A 7,123-nucleotide genomic window follows, 5' to 3' on the forward strand; every position below is an offset into this window, starting at 1 on the left:
GCTCCTTGGGGGCAGAGGCCTGTGTTTGTCTCCAGAACTCAAGCCCCAGACTGCTGCAAATATGTGGTAACATGACTGGCTTGCTCCAAATCAAAACAGGGCAGGATTTTCCTGTTTGTTTGTTTATTTTTCCTCCAACGGGGAGAGGAAGGAATGTGCCCCGGCTGCTAATTGGATAGTGAAGTGACCGATTTATTATTTTCTTATCCATGCTGAGCAGAGCTGTAGGAAGTCTCTGGGGCGAGGAAGGATGCAGTGGGAAGTCTGTGGGTCTCTCTGAGACGGAGTTCACAGTTGGGACCAAAGCTGCCAGCTGACATGTTTTATTTGGCCTGCTCAGTGTTTAAAAAATGTTTTTAAATAGATGCTGACATTTTCAAACGGGGGAGATTATACATAAGATTCTGCATTCCTGGCTTGTATTGAGAAATTGGAAGATCTGGGCCCAAATCCCCCAAGTCAGCAGTCTGGACTGCTGAGCTGGGATGGCCCCTTTAGACAGAGGGCCGGAGTCCCCAGCACCAGCTTCACTTACTTACCTGCATTCCCTCTCTGGCCCCCTCAGTGTTGGAGTCTGCGACCCCAGAAAAAAGAAAGCCCTTCCTCCTAGGACACCGACCAATCTCAGGACAGGCCCTACCATGCAGTCGTCATGGTTCAGCAAGCAGACCAACAGCCAAGGCATCCTGCAAAAGGTGCTTCTAGAGTCAGTTTAATGGCAGATTAAGTTGCCCATTACAACGCTATTAGAACACAGCATGATGCATCACTGGGTAAATGAGAGGGGCTGAAGTCAGAAACAGGTTCCTGGAGCGCTCCATCCAATTTAATTCTGCTTCCCCTCCAGCAGCCCCCAACCCTAGGCAGATGAGAGTAGAGACTGTAAATCACTCTCTTTGCAATGGTTCATCATAAAGGATATGGAGAGAAATTAGAGGAGGCAAGAGAAGGAAAAGTGATGATGAACAAGGCAGGGTTGTTACAGCGTGATGGAAGACAGGCAGACAGTGCGTGTGAAGCCTGGAAATCCAGCTTGGGCTCCCAGGCTGATTTTGGACATCCTGAACTAACTGGCAAAGGCACCGGCCTGGCTACTGCTTTGCCTCAGCAGGGGTGATGGGGGCGGAATCCAGGGCCAGAAAACTTACGAGACCGTGCCTGATGGTGCCAGCTACATGGAATGTGAAGTCACTCAGGATGTCTCTTAACCCTGCTTCTGTCGCTTTGGGCTGTGTGACTTGGGATAAGTTACGTAACCTCTCTGAGTCACATTTTCCTCATCTCCTAAAGGAAGTAAACATCCTAAATGCCAAGGGTGGTGCCAGAAGTCATTGTAGGCACTCACTAGGTGATGCTTTCTTCAGTGTCATGTAAAAGCTATAAATGGGATGATCCCTAAATGAAGGTAGGGTTCATGACGCCCTAGCTCCAGCAGCAATCAGTTGAACAGGTTCTGTGCTGTTCCTCCTGAAGAGCGGTGGGAAGGCTTTCCCTTCTGGGGTTCTCCGAGTGTCCCAAGTGGCCACACAGTTTTGCCGTGACACTCAGGTAGGCAGTGTTTGAATGGGAGAGCTCAGTCACAGAGGAAGGCAGATCTGGGCTCACTGCACTTCTCCGGGACTCCCGGGCACTGGGCGTGAGCCATGCTTGCACGGGCATGCTGGTCCCCCGCATCCAAAGTTGTTCTCTACCCTCTTCCCCCGCTCAGTGCCCTGGGACGCTGACCCCAGCGGTGCCTCACTCTTTGTCTTTGGGCTTCCCTCAAAGCAGAGCCTCAGATGAGGACATGAGGACTTGACTGCTGGTTTCTCAGAGGTCGGGTGAGCAGGGAGCTGTGGCTCAGATCCCCCTTTGAGGAAGGACTGATGGCTGGGGCAGTCCGCTCCTTCAGGATCTGTCCCCGCTGCAGAGAGAGCCGCTGAAGTGCCTGAGGTCAGGCCCTCCCTGCTGGGGGCTGCTAGCACCCTCCTCTGCACCCACACCCCCAGACTGAGTGAGGTGGGCGTGGAAAGGCCTGGCCAATCAGCCCCGGGGGGCTCCCTCCAAACTCCCCGCCCTGCTGCCCAAGCTTTGTTGACGCTGCACCACGTCTCAGCTTTCGCCTCTGCCTAAGCCTGCTTCCTTCCCTCACTTGGTTGGTCTCCTAAGAAACATCTTGCCCCCTAAATCCCACCTGAGAATCTGCCTCTAGAGAACACAGGCTGTGGCAGAGTCTCAGGACCCAGGAGAGGGGGAGCAGGGAAGGCGGGAAAGGCAACATAAGAGTGTGTTGTCAAAGCCAAAGGTGCTGCTAGGACCTCCGAGAAGGGCCCGAGGCCTCCTGGCATTTGCCATTGGAGGGTCATTTGCCCGTGAGCTGCCCACGAGGGCTCTCACAGCCCTGCATTCCTGGGCATCACTGTGTACTGGCTGAGAGGGCTCCCCACCTTCGGGGAGGACCCCAAACAGAAAGTGGGTGCACTGGAAATGGGATGCTATCTGCATGAGTCAGAGCTTTATGCTGCATCTCACTGTGGCTATGGCTGAAGGCAGCAGAAGGGTGCAGGGGGCATGGTATGGGATACCCCAAAACGTGTTAGGCGTAGGTGCTGGGGCCCAGCAGAAGCACCAGCCAGAGTTCAGAGGGTGAGAGAAGAGGGGGCGGGCGGTTATTTCTCCTTGCTCCTTGCTGCCTCCACAGCAGTGCTCAGGCAGAAGCTCTGCTTCCCGCAGCCCCTGGGGGCCAGCTCGCCCTGGGTCAGAGACCCCAGCCCGCTCACCCCTCCTGGCTGAGGAACAAGGGCTTCCCTGGATTGCTGGTCTCGGGGTGTCTCCACCCCCTTCCTGGTTCCTTTCGTCCTGCCCGTACCTCTGTGGATGGTCTCCTCAGGAAAGGGTCTTCGGTGGGACACTCTGTGGGGACCTTGATTGACACGATGGACCAGGCCACCACTGGAGGATGAAAGCCTTGTTTCTGAGTGACCCTCCCGGCCCTGTTAGCCCCCCCAACCCCAGCTCCTCCATCTCTCCTCCGCCTGCCAGCTTGGGTCTCCCCACGGCATCTGCTCACTTTTGAATGTCTTTCTTGTAGATAAATTTATGCCCTCCTCCTTCGCGGCTTTGCCTTTTGATTTGGAGGAGGAAAAAACCCGTTTCTATCAAGCTATTAAATGTTTTCCTTGCAGAGATACCAGTTTTTGTACATCAGAAGCGCGTTGGCTTTCATGACTATTGAATTCTCGGAAATGGGCTTCAAGTGCCTATTTGCGGGAGTTAAAATCTGAACATCAGCTCTTTTTCCCTCTGTGCATTCCTGCCACGAAATCCTCATCCTCTCCGTGATGGATCCCCCTGGCTGTGTAGAAGGAGGATCATTTAAAGGAAATGTGAGAAAGAAAAGAGGAGAGCCTCATTTCAAGAGATTTTTCTCCCCGTCGGTATTTTCCACAGGTGAGAGGCATTGAGAGTGGTCGCAGATTTTTCAGTGAACACATAACCACTCTGCCACTCATACTGAGTGCCTACTGCATGCCCAGTAGCCAGGGACTGAGCACAAAGCGTGGGATTCCTTTCCCCTGTCACGGAGTCTCTAGGTTGCGTGTTAGAGATGAATTCAGTGATTCACAAAACGTCACCTTGCAGTTTTGTCTTTGCACTTGCTCTTTCCTCTGCCCAGAAGGCTTTCCCCTCGGATATGCACGTGGCTTGCTCCACATTCCCAGAGTTCTTCTGCAGTGATCCCTCCTCATGGAGGACCTCCGGGCCACCCAGCATCCTTGCTCTCTTTTCTCTTTTGTTTACTTGTTGGTGGTCAGTTTATGCCAGAATGCAAGCTTCGTGAGAGTAGAGATTCTCTCTCTCTCCTTTAAAGTCTTTTTCTGTTCTCCTCAGTATTCTCAGAGCTGAGAAGAGTAGAGGGCACACAGTAGCTACTCAAACAATGCTTACTGAATGAATGAGCTGGACCAAGTACTGACAAGTATGGGGCTCACAAGGACTAGAAAAGAAAGGCTTCTCAGGGGAAGTGCCAAATCGGGCTGATCTCAGAAGCATCCGGAGTCGTAACCCTGCCTCGCGGGAAGGGCCTGATTGCCTGCAGGAAGCCTGAGCATGGGCGGAGGCCCTGGTCCAAATGGGAGCTCAGGGCCTTGAGGAACTAAAAGGACTTCCGTGAGGTCAAGTGCACAGGATGGGATAGAGATGTGATGGAGTTATAGTAACAGCTGGTATAGAACAGCTCACGCAGTGCTGGCAACTTCCTCACACACTGGTGAGGAAGGTGCCACACGTGTCCCCATTTTAGAGGTAAGACAATCACGGCCCGGGTCGTTTAGGTGACTTGGGCGAATCACAGACCTGATGGGCAGCAGAGTTAGCATTTAGATCCAGGTATTCTGACTCCAGAGCCTGTGGTCTTCTTCCCTCTGGCCGTTGGTTCCTCTAGAAGGAATAGAAGCAGCCAGCCCCTGTGGCACCGTGGATTGACACAGAAGCCGGGGTGGGGGCTGCGGAGGAGTAGGCGGATGTGGGTTGAGTGTCCCTCCCACCCTCCCCCGCCCCGGGGGTTTCTTCCCAGCCCTCCCAGCTCTGCCTGCCTCACCCCTGCCCCCCTGGCTCTCCGGAGCCACATCTGCTCTAATTGGATTGACTGTCAAAAACTTGTTCCCCATTTCTAGTCTGGATGGGCAAAATCAGCCTAAACTCCCTAAAGGTTTGGCTGTGTACCCATAAGATCCCTTCAGAGATTATTATGAACCAGTGCTCTGTTCTCGGGGATGATGAGTTATTTTAAAAAGCATTAACTAGGTCATTGGCAGTGCAGTGTGGGTGGTTCTCAACCTTGGCTGTCCACGAAAATCACCTGGGGAGCTTTTTAAGCTTGTCTGTGTCTAGGCCACACCCTGACCCTCTATATCATAGTCGCCAGGGGTAGGACCCAGGCGGCAGTATTTTTAAAGCTCTCCAGGGAAGCCTAGTGTGCAATCAAGTCTGAGAATCACAGCTCCTTGCTCCTCAAAGGGTGGACCAGTGGCCAGTATCATCAGCATCCCCGGGAGCTTGTTCGAAATAGAGAGCAGCGCCTGGCTGGCTCGGTTGGTAGAGCATGTGACTCTCAATCTCAGGGTTGTAATTTTGAGCCCCACGCCGGGTGTAGAGATGACTTAAAAAAATAAAATCTTAAAAAAAAAAAAAAGGCAGAATCTCAGGCTCCCCTTCAGACCTACTAATTCAAAATCTGCATTTTATTTTTATTTTTAAATGTTTTTTGTTTTTTCAAAATCTGCATTTTAATAAGGTGATTCCTGTCCACACTGAGGTTGAAAAAGCACTGCTCTGGAACCACACTGTCTAGTACTGTAGCCACTAACCACATGCGGCTACTTAGATTTAAATTAAAAAATTCAGCTCCTCAGTCACCCTAGCCACATGTCACATGCTCAGTAGCCTTGTGTGGCTAGTGGCTACCATATTGGACAGGGAAGATAGAGACTATCTTGATGATTGCGGGAAGTTCTATTGGAGAGCATTGCTCTAGAACATTCTGGAAAGGGGGGGCAATTAGCCATCATCTGTTTCCTTTGGCTGCTCCAGGCATATAGATGGCAGACAAGGCTACTCACTTGGATGGGACAAAATTGAGATACATTCAATTTGGCACATGGGGTATAGATCTAGATTATTTTCCATTCAGTTTAAATCAAGAGCACAGCCATATCTTCCCAAGCCCTGGATAAGTGCAGTTTGTGTGTGGGGTAGGGTAGGGGGAACAGATGGCTGGGGGAGAGAGGGGCAATGTGAGAAGCAAGATGAATTTCAAGTGCTAGAAGGAACATAAGACTCTTATCCTGGTCCCCACCCTCCCTGTCAGTCCCAGGCCAAGGCAGCAGGAACACACTTCCCGATAATCACAATGCAGAAAAGCACTCGGCAACCAGATGTGACTGATGGGTGACTCCAGGTGCAAATATGAAAAACGGGTGTTTTGTCAGCCGAATCATAGCCAGGCTCCAGTGTGATGAGGCTGGGGGCTTAGGTGGTTTTTCTTTGCAGGGTAGAGTTTTTCTTCTTGGGAGGGAGTTCAGTCCCTTCAGCAAAACCCATCCTTTTTTTTAAAAAAGGCCAGGCACTGTTTCTCCTGGAGACCTTTGGTTGCTGACAGCAGGCTGCTTAATGCAGCAGGAGCTGAACAGTATGGTAATGACAGCCCACACCAGCAGCGGAAAGTGACGCGCGTTTTCCCGAGAGAAAGCTGCTCTCCATGTAGAGGGCCACTTTGCCAGCTGACGGGAGGAGAGGGGCAGCGCCCAGCAAGCAGATTGTTTATTTGCTTACACAGTCCTTTGGGTGCTCATCCCTCAAATTACTGTGGGGCAGGAGATGGTTAAAAGGGTGAGACAGCAAAATGAGAAAATGGGCCAGCAACATGTATGCCCCTGTTGCAGCAACACGTGCCATGGGGTGCTGTGTGACTCTTTACAAAATGTCAACCTCACGACTCAGTATTGTTACATCGTAATACTTTGCATTTCGAAGTTGTTTTGTGGTGGTTTTATGAGGTTGGTCCTCAGGAGGACTACCTCAGGAGGAAGTCACAGCAAGTCTCACCCTCCCCTTTCAAGTGGAATAAAGCCCAGAGTGGTCGAGTGATTTTTCTAAGGTCACACAGCTACTCGTGAGTTGAAACTTAAAGCAATCATTTGTTTATTCATAACTATTTATTGAGAATCCTACTAAGTGCCTAACTCTGGGGATGTTTCTGCATAGTTTCTATTTTCATGGAGCTTGGATTCTAAAGAGGCTGATAGAAAAAGGAGGGGGGGGAGCAAGTTAGCAAATGATTACAAATTATGGTAAATGCTGTGAAGGAAAATAAAATCCAAACATAAAACAAATCCAAATGGCTGAGGATGGAAGGACGGGGAGAGGGGTGGGCTACATGGATAAGTGGACTTGCAAAGGTTTCTCTGAAGGGGAGACATGAGGGACGGGGGGCAACCAGCCAAGGCAGGAGAGGGGGGAACACGGCAGGCAAAGGGGACTGTGGAAGTGAGGGCTGTAGGGTGGGCTGCCTGAGGAAGGCCTTGAGACAGAGGGTATGGTGTGAGACGGGGCACCTCAGCTCCATCCCTCTGCCCCTCACTCC

This window comes from Halichoerus grypus, chromosome 1 (assembly GCF_964656455.1).
Source record: "Halichoerus grypus chromosome 1, mHalGry1.hap1.1, whole genome shotgun sequence".
Classification (NCBI taxonomy): domain Eukaryota; kingdom Metazoa; phylum Chordata; class Mammalia; order Carnivora; family Phocidae; genus Halichoerus; species Halichoerus grypus.